The sequence below is a fragment of the Cervus canadensis genome, chromosome 13 (genome assembly GCF_019320065.1).
Source record: "Cervus canadensis isolate Bull #8, Minnesota chromosome 13, ASM1932006v1, whole genome shotgun sequence".
NCBI classification, from domain to species: Eukaryota; Metazoa; Chordata; class Mammalia; order Artiodactyla; family Cervidae; genus Cervus; species Cervus canadensis.
The window spans coordinates 10766443-10788394 of NC_057398.1; the positions used below are offsets into that span (position 1 = coordinate 10766443).

Here is a 21952-nt window from a genome sequence, read left to right on the forward strand (position 1 = left end):
GAAGTCACTGGTCAAAATGCCCAGAAGCTCTGTCCCTGCTTTAAATGGTAGAATGCAGTCTGGATAGAAGTAAGTGTAATGTCATCTAACTTGAATAGCCTTGTAAGATTTTTCATCTATTAGTAAACTACTAAAAAGTTTTTCACATCATAGGTCCAAAGAGGGGGTGGGATTTAGTCACTACATTTTCATCCAAGAAATCCTATTTCCTTACCATCCATGGAGAGATTACAGAAAACACAAAGTTGCCCACATTAGTTGTGTGATGAGTCTTTATTTGGCATCTAGAAAGATAACAGGACAGAAATGTACAGGAAAGACATCATTGGCTATGTGTTGTCAGGCACTTTACACACACTCACTAATTTTCATACTCCTCAAACCATCATTGTTACCATGTTACTGATGAGGAAACTGGAACTGATGAATAAATCAAAATCTATTTGTCCAAGGTCATCGAGCCTAGAAGATGCAGAGCCAGAACTGGCACGCAGTTGCCTGACTATGGCAGGACACTTGCTACTTGCCCACATGGTCCTCTACCAAGCAAGTCACACAGACACCTGCCTAAGGGCTACACTCCCAGTAGACAGAGCTGATGCCTCCTGTTCTCTGGAAACGGACTCTGGAACTTCAAACCACCAACCTTGGACTTTATCGGACCTTACTGAAGACCAGCAGCCCAGGCTACCTTCCCTCCTAAGAAGGGGAACTTGCTTTTCCCACCCAAGTTCCCAGTTTTGGTGCTAGATGGAAAGATGTATTTTTTCCTCTATGACCACTATGTTTGCAGTCCCTCCAATTAGCACATTCACTCTTTAAAGAAACACCCAAGTTGTTTCTTTGATTTCTCAGCTTCTCAGGCTCCTGGTCTGAAGGGTCATTGTCTTGTGAAGTCAGGAGTGTGGCACCCAGTGGCTGGGCCCCTCAGCCTGGCCCAGGTGCCTTCAGACACCCACGTGCTTCCCTAGACACTGAAAGAAGCGTGCAGGACCAGAAGGTAAGGCATCTTGATCCCTGGAACACAGCAGCCTGCAGGGCCACCCAGGGAGAAGTTGCAGGTCTCCAAAACACACTTTAAAAATGCTGTCTCATATGAAGGCATCACATCCTGGGGAGGATGGATGAAGCATGTGGTAGGACAATTATGGTGGGCTTTCTGAAGTTGGGAAAAATACTAAAAATGGCCCATGCCTTTGGACATAAGGAAAAATAGGCCCTGAGCCAGTGGAAACCAAGAAGTAAGCCAGAAAGAAACAGAAGCTTCTCTGCTTTTCTTTGCTAGTTCCTTTCTACAGAAAAAGCCAATTTTACTAGCATTTTGTCAGCCGGAGCCCTCTGTACACAAGTACTTCCAAATTCTCAGACCAGTAAAAGTGGAGGTTCATAAAGATGCTTTGAGGACTATAAACCTTAAATGCTTTTGCTAATCATTCATACAAGTTAAATAGTGGCTGCTTTTTAACCATTGAGTAATGATCCCTATTTTATGAAAACTAGTAATTCATACTTAGAATATCTAGAACATTTTGTTAACCAGAATATTTGACTTATGGGAGAATTTGGTACTAAATTGGCTAAAAATTGAGTAGCTAGCATCATGAAAATCTATGTACTTGAGAATTAGGGCAAGAAGGTAGCCTCTCAAATCTGATAATTTATTAACTATGTGACCTTCAGATCCTTTCATCTCCCTGTGTTTTATTTTTCTCATTTATAAGTGAGGATAATGATATCTACCCTTCCAGGTTATTAAGCATAAATGCAAGAGGCATTTGCGCATGCCTGGCACATACTTGCACATAGAAGACATTCAATAAATACACTGCAGTTACGATGACGATGATTAGCATCCTTTTAAATGCTGCTACCACCCATTGTGTGAGCTTATTTCTAGCCCTTTCCTCCTCATTTGACCAGCCTCTGCCCACCCTTGCATTCTAGCCTTACACACCTCCCCTGGAACCCTGAAAGTTCTCCCAAATGCTATGATCAGCCCTTCCTTTTTCCCATACAGAGAGTAAAGAGCGATTTGGGACCGTCTGAGCCCTCCGGGGCTGGCTCCCCCTTCCACGGAGACACCGCCCCTGCCTTCGTCTCGGTTCGTCCCATCATTTCCTCCTTCTCTGGGCCAGACCTGGATAAACTTGCGGTTTCCTTCCTTCGTGCTCTCTGGAGAGCTGAGTGCTGCACACTTGAAAGCCTAAAAACTTGTCATTTCCACCTTGAACTAGTGGCTGACCTCGCCAGACAGCCTGGGAAATGAATTAGTGTCCTTAAGCAGAGGCAGAATATGAGCAGTGACCCAGCTCTCGTAGGCAACTACGGAAACTGTCAGGCGGTAGTTAAAGTTCCCTTTTTCCCAACCCCTTTAATTATGTTGAAAACTATGTCATATTGTTTTTGAAAAAGTTAATGAAATAGTAGGTAAAGGTGAACCAAGGAACATAATTTACTTGGATTTCCTTGCAAGCTTTTGATAAGGTCCCCCATAAAAGACCATTAAGGAAAATAGATGGCCAGAGGGCTCTGGGCAAAAGTCTTTTTGGTGTATTAAAAACTGGTTAAGCAATTTTAGAAGGAAGAATCACTGATGCTGGTTACTTCTTGGAGTAAAGAGAGGTTAATCACAAGCTGTCCCCAGTGTTAGTATTTGGACTTGAAGTGTTTGAATGATTTATAAAAGAAAAGAAAGCAAAGTTGGTCAAAGTCACAAAACAATATCATAGTACAAGTACACATCAAGTATAGGGTGTCTGGTAGGAATGAAGCTTCCTTGCCCATCAACGAGGAATACGGTCCTTGGAGGTAACAGCTGGAGGCCTACCCTGAAGATGAGACCTCTGAAGATGAGAATGAAGCTCTGAAAACCTTTCAGAAAAAGATAGAAACATTCGTAGCCCAAGCGCAGCCAGGCCTGAGGCTGGAGGGCAGGACACAATGACCTTACAAGTGTCCTTCCCACCCTTCCAGCAGATGGTGGCTTAAAGCCATGAAAAATCAGAAATGAGTGGCATGGGTGGAAAGCAGTTAAGCAATATGAAGACACCATTTTGCATACTTTTCATTCCAAAATTGTAAAAGACTAATTCTATTGGTAAAGGAAAGCCAAAGGAATGTCACGGAGACTAAAATATTAAACACTTCTGAGTAATCTTTGTATTTGACTTGATGCAGCAGAAGATAAACAAGAGATAATGAGGACCTGTTTACTGCTTACTGAAGGGGCAACAGAAGTGTTTCACTTTTTACAAAAGAAGATAGACCTTCCTTGAAAGTGCTTATAGTCTAACAATATAATTATTCTCATATCATGGTCGCCTCCCCCCCCCCCAAATATTTTCACTGCAAAAGGAAACGGAATTAAACAAATATCTGTATGCAGATGAGGCAAATCCCAGGTCCTCTCTTGGCCGTGTCCCTCATTAATCTTCATGACACTTCTTATCACGTCCCACTTGTGTTTCTTTAAGATCAAAAAGTCCAAAACCCAAAAGTCATGCTGCAATCAGGGGCAGAGTGAATTCTAATCTGTATTTGCCCAAACTTCTTTCCTTTTGCCCAGTGAAGTAGTAACTCTAGTTCCTGCATAGGGTGCCATTTACACAGTAGGAATGCATTTATTTTGAGACAAGGACACAGAGACAGAATGTGTTCAATAATACATTGGACATTAAAATGCTCTCGAAGAGTCCACCAGTGGACCTACACGAATATAGTCAACTTACCTTTGAAAAGATGCAAAGGCAATTCAATAAGGAAGGGATAGTCTTTTCAGCAAATGATACCAGAACAATTGGATGTCAATATGCAAAAAAAACAATGGAGAAGGAAATGGCAACCCACTCCAGTATTCTTGCCTGGAAAATTCATGGATGCAGGAGCCTGTGAGTTACAGTCCATGGAGTCACAAAGAGTCAGGCACAATTTAGCGACTAAACGACAACGATGCAAAACAAAACAAAACAAAACAAAAAACACCCTCTATACATACTATATACAAAAATTCACTCAAAATGGTTCATAGTCTGTAAATGTAATTGCAAATTTATGAAATTTCTAATAGTAAATACAGCAGAAAATCTTTACAACATTGGGCTAGTTGCAAAAAGCTCTTTGATACAATAGCAAAAGCACTGTCCACAAAAGAAAAAAAAGTAGATAAACTGGATTTAATGGAAATTCAAAGCCTTAGAATCTGAATTCATAAACAGAAACTGAAACAAAAATCAAAGCTTCCATTTTTCCAACCAGACCTGGAAATCTATATCTTTCCTCGGGAACATACAAAGCCGAGTGAGCAACCAAACTGAAAAATGGCAGCTCCTCAGCAAACTTTTCCCCAAAATGGGTCAGGCAGAAACCAGTGACCCTTGCCTCTGTTTCCCCAGTCATTTGTGGGCATGTGTGGTACTTCACACACTCGGTCTTCATCAGCTGTCATAGACTCATCTCATGTGCAAATGTCAGGGGCAGGGCCAAGTGTATGGCATCTGTGTCCTGCCAGAGGCTCATAGAGGGACTGATAGAGAAGGTGTAGTTAATACACGTTTGAAGAAAAAAGTAAAGAGGAGGAAAGTGAAGAAGTAGGAGAAAGACACTCTGTGAAGAAGGGGGTGGAGGAGAGGGAGGAACGGAAGAGAAAAGAGGAGAACAGAGGAGAGGAGAAGGGAACACAAGGAAGAAAGAGGGAGGAGGAAGAAGGAAAAGGAAGAAAAGCTGGGAGAAAGAAAAATGTGCCTCGGGTGAAGACCACGGGGATAGGTGCGATCTGGGGAGCGACGGGGCGTGTCTGGTACGGGACAGGGGCAGCCACGGGCCACCAGGCTGACCATCCGAGCCCTGGCACCCCAGCCAGCCAGCGGTGCTGTAGCCAGGCCAGGCGCCCTGAAGTCACTGCCACTCTTTGTCCCTCGCTCTCCGGCCCCGTGGATGTCAGCGGCCATCGTGCGGTCCAGCACAGGGCCAAGTCAGCAGCTGAGGCGGGAAGCAGGAGGCTAAGGCTGCTGGCTGGGGCCTCTGGGTCCGCTCCCCGGCTCCCCGGCTGTGGGCCCGGGTGCCGGAGCCAGGGAAGCCGGGTCAGGGTGGTGAGGAGCCGCTGGCACGGCCCGGCCCTCGCATTCTCCGCTTCCTAATGGCCCGGCCTTGCTGGGGGAACGGGAGGGGCCGGGCAGCCCGCAGCCGGGAGTGAGAACTTGCCCTTGCCAGAGCCAGCTGCTGGCTGCCATCTGGGTAGGGGCAGTGCCAGTTTCCCAAATCTGCCTTCCCTTTGGAAAAGAGGGGGAAAACTCTGTGCTGGGGAGATAGCTTCTCCTTCCATCCTGAGGCTCTCAGTTAAAAACCCAACAAAACCAGCCTTTGGAAAAAGAAGAAATGCCACAGGCTGGGCTGTTTCCAGAGGAATTTGCTTCTCCTGGGGCCTTTACATCCAATTAAAAAAAAACAAAAAAAAAAACCTCTACTTGTCCTTCTCTTGCTCCTTTCGTTTTCCTTAATGATGACCTTGACTTTTAAAAATTAAATCCGTTTGCACTCATAAAATGCCCATCTGCATGTCCTTTATCTTTGTCACGTAGTGATGGAATCATCCACCATACACTGGAATTCCCTGAGGGATGTGATCTAGTCTTTTTAATTCACCCTCCACCACGAATAAGCCAACAGCTCCCTAAACTGTATCTGATGCTTGGATACTTTCTGGAGGGTTTATTCACTCATTGAATGTATTTTGAGCACTGTTTAAACATCAGCACAGGATTGTCATGATGAAGGATTGAAGAAGATCTGGCTCCTGTTCTCAGCACTGAGCCAGTTGAATGGACGCACCCCCTCAGGCTCTGGGGGACACCAGGGCAATGGGGACCTGCTACATTGTGTCAGCACCACGTGAGGCCCCACCTGGAGCCCCTGTGCTTATTTCCCGTGATACCTCTATGTTCTCAGGAGGCAGATGGGAAAAGAGTTGGCACCAGGCAGAGCACAGAACCAAGAAGAGCCTCTGCAAAACCAGCAGCAAACAAGCTTTATCCAGGAGTGAGAGTCAGTACATATAATAAGCAGCCCACTGTGGCCACTGACCAATGGGAGCAGATTCTGACTGGGAAAAATCTGTCACCTTCATACCTACCGGCTGAATATGAATCCTGGCTTCATTTTTTATTATTGCCTTAGCGGTCAGATCCTTCTTCCACATGTTGATACCCAATCTCTTAGCAAAGAATGGAACCCACCCAACATCCTGCCATAGCAACTGGATGGATGCAAGGATAGAAGCACTTCATGAGGACCTCAGGTTCATGGAGATCTTCATGGAGAGGCTTCAGTTTGACCTTCTTGACTTTGCGGACATCCTGGTTCCAAACAGCTCTTCACATGCCTATTGTTCATGAAACAGTTGAAAGAGGAAGGTTGAAATTCAGGGAAGGTCCTAAGAGTGAGGTTCACTCTCTGAAATAATAGGGTTCATCCCAGCTGATGGTTAGCCTGAGGGCAATCAGACCCCAAGAAAAACTGGTTCATGTTGTTCAAACTCATAGGAACAACAGTATCTTGCATTTCAAGTGTCTCCTAAGCACAGCACAAGTGTATTTAACAATAATGAAAAATACACGCAAATGCAGCTCACATGAGCACTCATTATTGGATAAATTTGAAAGTAACCCTCACCATAGTTCCTGACATAGGCAGGGCAGGCATTATCAGTTCCCACTTGGTAGCCCAGCAGAGGTAAACACGTTGTCTCAGCTGGTGTAGTCAGTGGCAGAGTTAGATCAGAATTTAGATCTCCTGACTTCTAATCCAGTGTCCTTTCCATAAGTCAAATTACTAGCTGATAATATAAACTCTAGTGTTCTAGATGATACCTACCTGAGAAATGAAATTAAGATCAGAAATTCCCTTGATGGAAACATAGATGAAAACACAGAAGATCAAGTGGTGAAGAGCATGGGCTTTGACTTCTGGTGCTGCCTTTGCCAACCACGTGATGTGGAGCAAGTTGACCAGTCTCTGCAAGCCTCAGCTTTTTCATCCCTAGGAAAGAAACAGCACCTTTCTCACACAGTTGCTGTAAGGACTAAACTAGGTAATATAAGACCTTGATCACAGGGTTCAGCCTAGGGTAAGTGCCCCATATATAATACAGGAAGTACTCTACACATGAATGAGTTCCATTCTGAGAGTTCCTACTTAAACCTGTTAAGTAGGTTGCTATCATTGTCCCCATTTTACAGACAGGAAAATTGAGGCACAAAGAGGTCAAGTCACACATATAGGAAATGGCAGAGCCAAGATTTCAACCAGATGGCCCACCCCAGAACTTGGAAGTTACCTACTAGATAGGGTAGCCCTCTAATTTTAACAAAAGATCTGTCTCAAAGAACTGTGTGGACTTGTTTGAAAGAGTTTCTAGGCAGTTACCTTCCTGAGTCTTTTAAATCTTATGATTTAAAAAAATCTCTCCCCTGCTTTCCTACCAAAACCTTGAGCAAATCTGGGGTGTCTTCCTAGAGGTTTCTTAAGCCTTAAGTCTTGAAGAGCCAGAGACACTAAAAGAAACTGACTTTTCTTAGAGTCCTCAGCCATAGATTCTTCACCAAAATCAATTTTCTCAGCGTTTGTGAAGACAGATCTTTCTGGCACACATTGGGCTGAGATATTACTTAGAAGGTGTTTAGGCTTACAGTTAAGGAAGACAAGACAGTTGCTGATACACATGGATTTCCAGTGGACGGGGGGTTCAGAGAACCTATGATGATCTTAGTTATGGAGGAACCTTTGTTCTGGAAGGAATTAGGTCTCATGCTGCAAAAGCATTCCCTCAAGGGAATGTAAGCGGAGACTTAAACAATCATGAAAAGGGCAGGCAGAGTGAAAACAGGTTTGTTCACAAATCCCAAAACCCTGAACCCAGGGGACAGCTTCTGGTTTGAAGGAGGAAGTTTCAGGACAAATAAAAGGTAATCCTACTTCGAGACACAGGCAGTCCCAAGAGATGACATGGGGGTGAAACCATATATAGTTTCATAATGGTAGGGATGCTAGAGTTGATAGCATATGCTAAAGGGAAGTTTGGGGTGCTTAAGTTGCACTGTAACAAAGGCTGCAATGATACCTTGCTTTTGAATAGAACTCGATGTTTCATATACACCCAGGCCTGCCTGGGGTCTCATCAGGGACCTGGGAAATTGTCATGGCTGCTATTATCAGGCCCACTTTATGTAACAGGAAATGAAAACTCGGAGACATTATTTGTCTAATATTTTAGCATAGGGATCGTGTCTAACTCCAAACGGAAGTTGAACTTGGCTTCTTGGGTAAGTGAAGGCATCTGGGAATAGCACATTCAGATTTTGCCATTTTTCTTCGAACCATCAGGATCCAAGAGGACCTTGAATAGAAATTTTTCTGGACCGGACCAAGCCTAGCCATTCACAGGACAAAATATCCTGCTCGCAAGCCCTTCAGTCTCCCCATTAAGGCTAGCCTCTCATGCATAACAGGCTCACGTGAAGATCTCATGGGGAACTAGGCTGTTGATTTTTTTAAAAAATAACACAACCTATGAATTTTATCTCTTTATCTCCTCAGTCCAGAGGGAAAAAAAGGGACACAATCTGTCCTACCAGTGGGACATCCATCTGATTAGATGTCATAAAACAGAGTAGTCCTTTAGTCAATAATGGCTGGAATACCTCCGACCCACAGTTACTGGAAAGGAAAAAAAAAAAACCTAACTACAGATAAACTCCCTAGGGTTTCAGATCCATTTTGCAATAAGCCATGTTATGAAGGAAACCTGGCCCCAAAAGATAGTTTGAATGCAAAATAAAGATAGTTCACATGCTTTGAAGCAGATACAGGGCTCCTGCGGAAGCAACAGAATCATATTTTCGGAGGATCATTATATTTCCTGCTTCAGACTTTATTTGGGTCCCACCGTTCTTTTATACAACTCCTATTTTTAGTCATCAGAGGCGCTGGGTCCCGCCAGGCAGGGGCCTCAGCAGGGCAGGGCTGGTAGGAATGGTGTGGGTTGGATGCCTGGGGAGTCAGAGAGCTGGGCAGACAGGGGGCAGGTGAGCTTCAAGGAGCATGTGTGGCCCACAGGGCAAGACAAGGGTCTGGGGACACTCAGGGAAAAGATTTAGGGGGTGCACCCTGGGTTTAGGGAGCTGGACTCCAGGGTTCAGGAGGCCAGTGAATTATCAAGAAGAGGCTGGAATATTGACAAAGCAGAGGTGGGCAAGAACCCTTTGAGATACCCCATCACAAAAAAATGGGAGGGGCTTAAATGCATGGGCTTAAGAACCTTGAAGACGTTATGCTAAGTGAAATCAACCAGTTACAGGAGGACAAATACCACGAAATTTATCAAAGGTTTCTAAAATAGTCAAATTCATAAAATCAGAGAGTGGAATAGCAGCTGCTAGGGGGAGGAGGAAGTGAAGAGTTACTAAATGGTGGGTATAAAGTTTGGGTTGAGATGATACATAAGCTCTGGAGATCTGCTGGACAGCATTGTAACCTACTTAAATATATACATATACATGTATATATATGTATGTCTTAACAAAGTGCCTGCACGCTCAGTCGCTTCAGTCTGTCTGACTCTTTATGACCCCATGGACTGCAGCCTGCCTGGCTCCTCTGTCCATGGGATTCTCCAGCCAAGTATACTGGAGTGGGTTGCCATGCCCTTCTCCAGGGGATCTTCCCATCCCAGGGATGGAATCCGTGTCTCTTACATCTCCTGCACTGGCAGGCAGGCTCTTTACCATTAGCACCACCTAGGAAGTCCCTCTTAACAAAGTACCTATACTTAACACAGTTAGCAATTCTGTACTATAAACTTAAAGATTTGTTAAGAGAACAGATTTTACATCAAGTATTCTTACCAAAATCAAATGCAATTTTTAAAGAATAAATAGAAACGCATGAGTTTCAGAAGCAGAGGTGCAGGATGAGTCTGATCCAGGCAAGGGCAGATATGGCAGGCTGGCTGGGAAATTCCTACAACCAGGCCATCAGAGAAGAAAGAAAACACCTATGGTCACTAGAAATTATCGTATAAGAAAACTGTAATCTTCACTTAGCATTCATTTGGACTTCCCTGGTGGCTCAGACGGTAAAGCGTCTGTCTACAATGCCGGAGACTTGGGTTCGATACCTGGGTCGGGAAGATTCCCTAGAGAAGGAAATGGCAACCCACTCCAGTACTCTTGCCTAGAAAATCCCATGGATGGAAAAGCCTGGTGCAGGCTACTGTCCATAGGGTCGCAAAGAGTCGGACACAACTGAGCGACTTCACTTTCACTTTTGTGTCCCCTCTAATCCTGTGAAATCTAGCTCTTGGTGAAAAGGCAGAAAAAAGAAGGGGTCTTTGAAGTGAGAATTATTAGCAGGGGGAAAGGGGAGAAATGCAGAGTTCTTTATCCTTACAGATTTTAGACTGTTTATCTGGGTAATGAGCCCCAGAATGTAGGCTGACCTGCAGATTTCCTTAGGTGTTGAATCAAAAGATACCCTGAAAAAAGGAAAAAAAAAATACCCTGACATTTCTTTCTGACTCCCACCATTTCATATTTTTTTTTTTGGCATTTTTTTTCCATTTTGTATGTTTCAAAAATAAATAAATAAATAACAAAGAAGTCAAGAGGAAATGCCATGGCACAGAGCAAGAAGCAATATGAAAACTCCTAAGAGATGGATTTGACCCAATCATCCAGCCATCTTTATTTCCAAGTAGAACAGGCCTACCTTTCTTCTCTGTGGAATCCTCTCTTCTTGCCCACATCCCTCTCCTGCCCCTTCTGCCCTTAATACAATTGATATATCCCTATCTTTGTCTCCTGAAATCTTCCTTCTCCTGACCCTTGTGTGGTCAAAGGAGGCCTCGGGAGAAATGGGAACGAACAGGGCTGCAAGCAGTTCAGGCCCCACGTAGGGGAGGCTGGGAGGAACCACACTACTGGAGGGACAAGGTAGGGGTGGAGTTCCACGGCATCATATTCTAGAAAGTAGATCTTGGAAATTCCCTCCTGGATTCGCCTGATTCTTTATGAAGGAAGACACAAAGAGAATTAGAGAAGAAAACCCTACAAGCCAACTGGAGTAAAAAGAAAATGGGCTAGAAGTAGAAGGACACGAATGGCTGGGCCTTACAGAGCTGTCCATGCCCTGGAAGGCAGTGAGCGCACCAGTATTTCAGGGTCCAGCTGGCCACCCCATCTTACCCACTGCCTTCCTAAGGTACACAGACCAAGGTTTCATCATTTATCTGTCTGAATAGCCATGTGCCTTCTAAGTTCCAAATGCTGAGCTAAGTAATGGGAATACAGAGGAGATTCCTTACTGATTGGCAAGCATCTATTGAGGACCTACTTTGTGCCAAGCCCTGGAGAAAATCATGGGAAGAAAAGGAGGCTGAGAAGCACATAAAATCAATGGAAGATGGTCCTTGTCGTGAAACTGGATGAAGAGACAAAGTAAATCCTGGTGACGTAGCTTGCTGGAACAACTTGGGGAAAAAAACATATTTTACTTAGCAGTACATTCTCCTACAGAAAGAGGCTCATTTTTGTGGAAAAAAATGCTGGCTTTCCTCGACATTACGATCAGCTGAGGGCTTTGACGAAGAAATTCAGAAGCAAGCTGAATTTCTCTGACAAGGAAAGGAGGAGATGTTCAGTGGCTACTTTAGGGAAAGATTCAGAGGGAGGGAGAAGGAGACCCAGAGGCCCATGTTCTTGTTTAGTCACTAAGCTGTGTCCGACTCTTTGCGACCTCATGAACTGCAGCACACCAGACTTCCCTGTCCTTCACTATCTCCTGGAGTTTGCTCAAACTCACATCCACTGAGTCGGTGATGCCATCCAAACTCACGTCCATTGAGTCGGAGTTTGCTCAAACACACACCCATTGAGTTGGTGATGCCATTGAGTCGGTCATGCCATCTCACCCTCCCCATGACTAAAGAGGAACTCTGACAAGAGAAAGTGAAGATCTTTGTCTTTATTTATTGCTGGGTGTTGTATCATGTAGCTTTCTCCTTCATCTCCCCATAAAATTGTAGTCAGTTCTACATTACTCACTAATGCTTCGTGGGTTGGATCTGTTTTGAGGAGATGTGATAAAGCCCAGAATCTCATTTCCAAGTGGTCAGAGGCAAAGGCAGAGGGTTCTCATGTGAGAAAAACTTCATATGAGTTATTGAGGACATGCTTTTAGCAATGCATTTGCAAGTTTAGATGTGAAACACATGTGCTCAGGAAGTTCAGAGGGAAGTAATCTGAGGCTGAGTGGATAATCAGGGCAGTCTTCCTACAAGAAGCAAATTTTGAACAAAACGTCCCTTGGGAGATAGATTCAGGTCATGGAAATACAAAGGTACTTATGTAACTTCACAGAGACCCCAAAATACACATATGGTTTTCTGATCTCAGCTCAAGATACAGACATGTACATAGGCAGACACACATGCACACTCAGTTATGCCAACAGTTACAGTCGAGGGAGATATAGGTGTGCACCGGATCATACATCCCTCACACACAACCAGACAACACCTAGCATCTTTCAGTCTCTGCCAAAGTGGTCCCTGCTCTCACTGAGATGCACAAAAAGTGGTTCATTAGTATTAAAACCACATCACTGCCGAAGTGCAGAAGAGTCAGATTTATAACATTAGACATTTTTAGTGGAAAATGTAAATACATGGCAGAGAAGGCTGGGCACATGTCCCTTGAAACCATTACCTCACAAAGCTTACCAAGGGTCTAGGCCTTTCACAGAGAAAGACTATTCAGTCTAAGCAACATCCAAGATCATCTTATCAAAGTCAGAGGCTTTAAGGGACACAAGTGATCAACAAAGAAAATAAATACTGGGACTTCCCTGGCTGTCCAGTGGTTAAGACTTCACCTTCCAATGTCGAGGGTGAGGATTTGATTCCTGGTTGGTGAGCAAAGATCCCACATGCCTTGTGGCCAAAAAACCAAAACATAAAACAGAAACAATGTTGTATCACATTCAATAAAGACTTTAAAAATGGTCCACATCAAAAAAATATTTAAAAAAAGAAAATAAGAAATACAAATAGCCAATAAAAAATATAAACACTATAGTGGCTCAGATGGCAAAGAATCTGCCTGCAGTGCAGGAGAGCCAGGTTTGATCCCTGAATGGGAAGGATCTGCTGGAGAAAGGCATGGCAACCCACTCCAGTATTCTTGCCTGGAGGAGCCCATGGACAGAGGAGCCCGGTGGGCTACAGTCCGTGGGGTCACAAAGAGTCAGACATGACTGAAGTGACTTAGCACAAGCACATATATAATTCTCTAATGTTATAAGATGTAAAAATATCTAAAAATACAAATACTGTTATATATAAATATATGAAATCAGCCTCACCTGAAGCTAAGGAAATGCAAATAAAAATGACATAATACCATGTTTGCCCTAATTTGAAAGAATAAAAAAGTTCAGCACTGGTTCAGATGAGAGTGTGGAGAACCGTTCTCTCAACCACAGCACTGGGGCTGGCAGTTTGGTCCATAATCATCTCAGGAGGCCACGTCTACCAGAAACACTACACACGTGCGTGCTCCCTGATCTGTAACTTCACTTCTATCTCTTGATGGAATACCCAGGTTAGCGCAGAAAGTTGTGTGTATCAGGCTTTCATTGTACTGGGTTTTGAAAATATGAAAAATTGGAAGCTATTTAAATACCGAGTAAAAGGAGACTGTTAAATAAAATATGGTATCCATTCAATGAAATACTATATCACTATTATAGGAATAATACAAGATTTCATGATGCTGAAAAATGTTGCAATACATAGCAAGATGCTGTAAATGAGAAAAGCAGAATCGATGCAGTACATAATCTGATACTCTTTGTAATACCAAAGCTAGTTAATGTATTCGGTGGTTAAACCAGGATATAAACTGCATTCTAGCAGTGGCCCTTTTGGCTAAATGTTAAATGTTGTCTAGAAATGTGCCTGGCATAAAATAGGCCCACAGTAAATATTTGTTAATTAAATATGTTTATACTTACTATGCACCAGGTAGTGTTGTAAGCACCAATAGAATATTTCAGTCTCTCAACAGCACTGTGCTCTAAGTCTTACAATGAACTCCACTAAGCCGTGAGGGTGTACGGAGAGGTTGAGTCAGCCAAATTGCCTCCGTCACCCAGTCGGTAAATGGTGAAGCCAAGATTCAGACTCAGGCAGCCTCAGTCCAAAGTCTTAACTCAAACACTCTCTGGACATGTGTGCAGAGAAAAATCTGAAAGGTTGTACACCAACACATCAGTAGCAGTGATTCAGGCAATGCTGGGTGGTGGGATTACTTAAGCTTTTGTTTTCCTTTGTACTTATCAGAGTTTTCTAATTTCTCTACAGTGATGTAAAATTTAATTTCTGTGTGTGTGTGTGTGTGTGTGTGTGTGTGTGTGTGTGCTCAGTTGGGTCCGACCCTCTGGGACCCCCATGAACTGTAGCTCTCCAGGCTCCTCTGTCCACGGAATTCTCTAGGCAAGAATACTGGAATGGGCTTCTGTTTCCTCCTCCAGGGGATCTTCCCAACCCAGGGATTGAACCTGCGTCTCTTGCATCTCCTGCATTGGCAGGTGGACTCTCTACAACTGTGCCATCTCCAAAGCCCTTTAATTTTATTTGAAATAGCATGCGATGTCCTTTAATGGATGCTTTCTCTGACCAAAACAGGGGAAAAGTAGAGCAGAGGAAATGGGTTCTTAAGAGAGAGGGAAAAGATGAGGAACAAGTAGAATAGGGGTCTCTAACCTCTGGGCCTCCTGTTAGATCAGAGTGGCATTAGATTAGAAATAAACTGCACAACACTACTCTATTTAAAGTGGACTGCCAACAGAAACCTGTTGTATAGCACACTGAATTCTGCTCAATGCTATGTGCCAGCCTTCATGGGAGTAGGGTTTGGAGAATGGATGCATGCGTATGTATGGCTGAGTTCCTTCACTGTTCCCCTGAAACTATCACAGCATTGTTCATTGGCTATTCCCCAATACAAAATGTTCTTGGTGTTAAAAAATAATGATAAAATTTTTTAAAAAAGAAAAAAAGCCATTGTATAGGAAGTCTTTTTATCTAACACTTATATTACTAGATGACCAAGGAAAATATATCCATTTAAAACGAAGACCAAAAAAAAAACAAATGAAGACTGAGATTTGAGAGTAAACAATGAATAAAAATTATCTATAAGGGTATTATTAAAGAATAAAAATGTATATTACAAAAAAAAAAGAAATAAAGTGTAGAATAAATGTAATGTGCTTGAATTATCCAAAAATCATTGCCTACCACCACCACCCTAGTCCATGGAAAAATTGTCTCCCACCAAAATGGTCCTTGGTGCCAAAAAGGTTGGGGATTGCTGAAGCAGAGGGACCAAGTTTCTGCAAGCAAGGTAGAAAATTTCAGAAACTACAGGCCCCCTAACTTCCCATGTGTTCTTTGCTGTGTCCCTCAACCCGAGAGGATTCCAGGACACTCCTTGGGGTTGCCACGCTTCTGGAGAGACACATGGTGACCCTACGTTCAGGGCCTCTTGCAAGGCCATCCTCATGTGGACACACCATTTATGGGTGGAGCTGCATTTGCCCAAAGACATTTCTTGAAGTTCTGTACCGGACGTCAGGTGGGCATGAAGGGTACAACTTGAGAAAGATATAGACCCTGCCTTCAAGAAACTCAGAAATTGTTGGGGAGACAGACAAACTGAAAACACATAAACTCATTACAGAACTAATAAAACAGAAGGAAATTCAGGATGTTATGAGAGCATCTGATTCCTGTAACATCCTGTACTTGCCTGTGTCATAGAGTTTGTTGTTTTTTCTCTTTTAATTGTGTGCTTCCTCCTCCATCTCTCCAACTGTGCACACACTCCTTAAGAATTGGCACTGAACCTCACCCATGTTTGTGCCCCAGCGCTTGGCACAGAGTAGGCCGTTTAATCAACAGCAGCTTTGCCTGAATGGTTATACAGAAATGGTTCTGTCAATAACTTTTCCAGTTTGATCCATCAAGGATCAGGTTAAAGGAGAGAGGCTACACTGAAAAAAAAAAAAAAAAACATGCCTGGAGATCTCTCTGGCTCCGATGGAGTGAACCAAGTGGACAGACAGAAAGGAAGAGGAAGGAAAAAACTCCTAGGCTGTGTGAATGCAAGTCCAAGATCGAGTTAAGAAGCAGCTGATTTGTTTCGGTCAAAATAAATGTGGCTGCAACAGAGATGAGTCACGGAGGGCCTTTTAGTCACACTAAGTTCAGATTTAATCTTCCAAGCTATGAGGATTCAAAAAAATGGAAGAAGAGAGATGGCCAGATTTGGCTACAGGAAAGTCAGTATGGTAGCACCATGGAAGGTGGAAGAAAGTGGGCAAGTTAGAGGGAAAGAGGCCAGTTCAGTTGGGAGGTCCCTGCAAGGAAGCAGCCCAGAAAATGATGACCTGGATGAAGGCAAGGCTTCCAAGAATGCAGAGAAAAAGACATCCCAACATTATTTCCCTCCAGGCCAGCCTGAAATCATTCTCAGGCATGCAGAACAGTTAAAAATGACACTTGTGTGTGAAAAAGGCAAAGCTGATCTTGAGGACTTAGCCATATTGCCAACTCAGCAGCACCAATCCCCCAAGGCTTCACACCCCACTAGCACCTCAGCGCCCACCCCTCCCACAGGCGGGGACGAAGACATCCCGGCAGCCAGAGAAACACTCCGAAGCAGCAGCAGAGGGGGGAGAAGTACATTACAGAGCCCAGCATCTGTGGCAAGCAGCTGCCAAGCAACCTCCATGTGCTCCCGCAGCTGTCGGCGTGATGGCAACGGAAGAAGGAACAGAAGGACGAAAAGAAATTTCAGCAACAGGCTCCGAGCGCCAGGCAGGTAGGCGGGCCCTGGGGCAACACGGGCCGATCCACTGGGGCTCCTGGGAGCTGCTGCTTGCCTTGGAGAACGGCCACAGCTTCCCGGGCTGGGCTTTGCAGGACACCAATCCCCTCACCTGAACCAGGGACCCAGCGGAGTGGAGACTGGACTTGCCGAGCCAGCTTCCTTAGTTTGATTTCAAGGTTCCTGTCTCCATCTCTCTGAAGGTGCAATATGACTTATATCACTTGGTGTTCAAATCTGTGACTCAAAGCTCAGTGTGGTGGGAGACCTGTTTGAGAGATTCATGAGCCCCCTCACCACCAAACAATCAAGGAGATGGCCCAGGGTATTTCACGCAACTAAAACAGGGAATTACTGATTTTAACAGCAGGTTGAAGGCATGCATCATGTTGATTATTCACTCATTCATCCATTAATTCAGAGATTTACCAAGTACCAAGTATATAAGAATATGCTAGGCTTTGTAGCAGCTAAAAGAGACATGGAAGGTGAACTGATAATGCAGAGTTTGTCAAGCTGTACAGCTTACAAAGAACTCTATTCATTATTTTTCTTTTTACAACTAGAGCTAATATTCAGTCATTTGCATAGTCCAGGCGTTACAGATATTTACAGCCATTTACTACCCTGCCTGGCCAGGCTTCCCTGGTGGCTCAGTGGTAGAAAGTTCGCCTGATGATTCAGGAGAAGCAGGTTTGATCCCTGGGTCAGGAAGATCCTCTGGAGAAGGAAATGGTAACCCGGTATTCTTGCCTGGGAAATTCCATGAATAGAGGAGCCCAGTGGGCTACAGTCCCTGGGGTCACAAAGAGTCAGACACAACTGGCCTGTGACCACCTCCCAGTAAGTGACACAGTTAGGATTAGAACCCACAAGTTGCTTATGATAAATTTGGAAGACAAAGATATCAGAGAGATATGAAACAATTCTAGGGTGACATGAAAACAAGTATCTGATCTTGTGAGCCACAGATTAGACACAATATGTGGGTGAAATAAAACATAAGGGGAAGATCACCGCATACACAGGCAAACTTAGGGGGGATGCCATTTTGTGGTGGGGGTTAACAGGTGATAGAGACCTTGAAAAAAAAATTGGGGATTTGGATAGGGTTTTGGTCCTGGTTGTCAGGGAAACAGGCTCTGGACAGAATGCCCGGGTTCAAAACTCAGCTTTCCATGTATAAAATGAGGATAATAATAAGGGTATCTACTAAAGGATTGTTCTAAGGATCAGGAGATGATTTAGATAAAGCGCCTGATGCAGCATGTGCTCAGTAAGGGACAGGGGTCATCCTTTCATTTCCCGTAGTATAGATGGTAAGTGGTAGCCGTCCCTTCTGCAGAGGCTCTTCATTTCCCATATATAACATCCAGGATGCTTAGTTGTGAGCCACAGAAACCTCTGGCTGATGATGATCTATGAATAATTAAACGGAGAAAGAATTTACTGAAAGGTAATTCAAAGAAAGCTGAGCGCCAAAGAATTGATGCTTTTGAACTGTGGTATTGGAGAAGACTCCTGAGAGTCCCTTGGACAGCAAGGAGATACAACCAGTCAATCTTAAAGGAAATCAGTCCTGAATATTCAGTGGAAGGACTGATGCTGAAGCTGAAACTCCGATACTTTGGCCACCTGATGCGAAGAACTGACTCATTGGAAAAGACCCTGATGCTGGGAAAGATTGAAGGCGGGAGGAGAAGGGGACGACAGAGGATGAGATGGTTGGATGGCATCAGCCACTCGATGGACATGAGTTTGAGCAAGCTCTGGGAGTTGGTGATGGACAGGGAAGCCTGGTGTGCTGCTGTCCATGGGGTCGCAAAGAGTTGGACAGGACTGAGCAACTGAACTGAAGGGAATTGACAGAATCACTAGAAAGGCTGAAGAATCAGGTAAGAAAATGGGCAAGAGTCAAGGGAGCCTGAACAAACAAGACCAGGGGTGGTCAAAGCCAGGCCTGGAGAGCCACCTGGAGAGAATGTCAGGATGCGTGCTGGATAGAACTCCACGGCCACACACGACAGAGGACGCTGCCTCAGCACTGCCATGGCCACTGGCTTGAGTACCCTGCTCCCTCTTCCTGTTAGCTCCAGAATCAAGGCCTGGGAGTGGGCATCTGACTGGCAGGCCCCAGGCACATGCCTTTGCCCTAGCTGCCACCGGGCAGGGGAGAGCTAGCCTCTGAAAATCCCATTTCCCCAATGCAGAAATAACCTGGCCTCCCACCAAGATTCATGCATAGGTAAAGTGTCCACACATTGAAAAAGGATTCAGAGGCTGAGCAGCTTAAAAACAACTGTCCAGCATACCATGCCAGGTGCACCCGCAACCAAATTCCTGCCTGCACCTCCAATCCCAAAGCCTAGGGCCACCTGACTTCAGACTTTACCATCTAGTGACACTAAACGCAGTGTGCTCCTTCAGTCCTCTGGGTAGGTTTATTCATTCCTCCTCTGCTTTTATATCTGCTTATTATCTACATAAACTTCCAGATGCAGGTGTCACTTCTGTCTACTTGATAAGCTGCCTGTGACTTCTACCGGTCGGATTAGCTGCCTTTCTCGGCGTTCTCACGGCATTCAGGGTATGCCTTCCTCTACGACTTAATACACTGAATTGAAAGCATTGAATGAAAGATCTGGCTTAGCAGTTCTCAAGCGTTAGAAATCTCAGAATCACCTGGAGAGCTTGTTAAAGCACAGACCCCTAAGCCCCATTTCAAGAGTTTCTCAGTTTTTCTGAGGTAAGGTCTGATTATTTGCTTTTCTAATAAGTTTCAGGTGATTCTGATAACATTTTACTGAGGCTATTAGCCTAGGAACCACACCCTAAGATCCAGGGACCTAACTTATAACTTTGAACCAATGGTTCTCACGTAGGGGCTGCTATACCCCACCTCATACTTCCACCCCTGGGTACATTTGGCAATATTTTGAGATGTTTTTGCTTGTCCCAACTAGGAGGGGAGTGGCTACTGACATCTAGTAGGTAGAGCCCACTCCCTACCCCAAGGACTGGAGTGAGTTGCCATTGCCTTCTCTGAACAAAAAATTACTCAGGCCCAAATATGAGAAGTTTTGTGGTTGAGAAACCATGATATGGACCATAAAATTCCTGAGGGCAGACACTTATTCAGCATCATATTCCCACATCTAACGTGTCGTGTAGTCTGTAGTATTTGTTCACACTATGGTTATTAATTGGAATCACTTGACTAAAGACCATGAATGTATCTTCTCAACCCCAAAATTGAAATCTAAGAAGTACAAGAGAGCCTGGAACTGAAGACATTAGATAGGAAGCAGACATAAAACGCATAAAACCAAATTGCTAGAAGTGAAATCACAGGAGAAGGAGCATCCAGACTTCTTATTGCCTGGTCCACCCCCAGCCCCACACAAACACCCCTCTCTGCATACCCACGCAAGTGACTGCAGCCTTCCAACATTTTCTCCTCAAACCTGCTCATCAGGCCTGTTAGTGAGTCTTCAATGACCATCTCCTCTTCTCTTTCACAGGACACATGGTCACACAAATAAAGATGACACTTTCCAACCTTCCCTCCAGCTGGTGTGGAAAGACCCAGCCAAAGCAACGTGAGCAGAAGCCATATGTGTGACTTTGAGTCATATCCTTAATCAGAGGTATGTGTCCCCCTTCCTCCCTTCTGCTGTTTTCAGTGTGAATGTGGGGAAGAGGCACCTTGGATCAAGCTGGTATAGGCCATACTCTGCAAAGGCAGAGCAAAATGTCGGCATGAGCCTGGGCCCCTAGACAATCTCAAAGAGCAAAGCTACCATACAAGCACTTCACCTTCTTCCAGACTGTTCCATGGGAAAGATATTTGCATTTTGTATAAGCTACTCTTGAGAGTCCTTTGGACAGCAGGGCAATCAAATCAGTCAATCCTAAAGGAAATCAACCCTGAATAGTCATTGGAAGGGCTGATGCTGAAGCCCAAATACTTTGGTCACCTAACGCAAAGAGTCGCCTCATTGGAAAAGACCTTGATGCTGAGAAAGATTGAGGACAAAAGGAGGAGGGGGCGACAGAGGATGAGATGGTAGGATAGCATCACTGACTCAACGGAGCAAACTTTGGGAGATGATAAAGGACAGGGAAGCCTGGTGTACTGCAGTTCATGCGATTGCAGAATCGGATACAACTGAGCGACTGAACAACAACAAAGCCACTCTTTATTTTGAGTTTCTACTACAAGCAGCTGACCTCATATGCTAGCAAATATTCCTAATCAAACTTGAAATCCAGCTAATTTTCTCACCATCAACATACATTCCTTTTCTAAATTAAAATTAATAAAAAATATTCTTAGAACAACTAAAAGGACAGATTTATCAATCTAGTTATGTTTTCCATTAAGCATGAAAATATGAATAAGATCAATTCTGATGAAGATGTGATAAATTTATAGCAGCTGAGGCACAGATACAGAAGCTATTAAGTTATTTTGCATTTCAGTGACAGACCAATATGTAGGTATATTTTTCTCCATTAAAAAAAAAAAAAACATACATTCCTGGCCCCTGGAAAGCTAGAATATTCTCTCTGTGTGGTGGGACTCCAACAGTTTCTACATAGATCTATCTCCCTTACCTCAAACCCTACTCCACCTACTGTCCCAAAGATTCCTGCAGGCTCTCTCTCAGAAAAAGCCAAGGCTTCCATCTCTGGTAAATTATAACCCCTAGGAGGAATAACACATTATATTATTAATCAGTTTTTGTACCTGTGAAAGGCAGAACTGAGAATGTTCTGCTAAGGAGGGAAAAAAGGCTTTAAAATAAAAATGTGGCACCACTGAAAACCCATAAACCTCACAAATTTGCCTAAGATTGGTGTGAGGGTAGAGTCAAACCAAACACTGCCACAGTGACCCCGCTCTATTACGAATAACTCCTAAGTCTTATGACCCTCTTTAACCACTGACGCTGGCCTCAGTAGCATTGATCATACGGAGGAGAGTGGGGCCTCCCTGGTAGAGCCCGCAC

At 44.1% G+C, this 21952-nt stretch overlaps 1 long non-coding RNA gene across 1 annotated transcript in view; it reads right to left on the reverse strand.

Moving 5' to 3' along the window:
- Positions 1 to 3918: 3918 nt before the first annotated feature.
- Positions 3919 to 21952, reverse strand: part of LOC122452206 — a 91254-nt gene continuing 73220 nt past the window's right edge. The window contains exons 3-4 of the long non-coding RNA XR_006272626.1: positions 6868 to 7032; positions 3919 to 6376 (exon numbers count right to left, since the gene is read on the reverse strand). This is a non-coding gene — a long non-coding RNA (uncharacterized LOC122452206). The remainder of the gene's footprint in view (positions 6377 to 6867; positions 7033 to 21952) is intronic.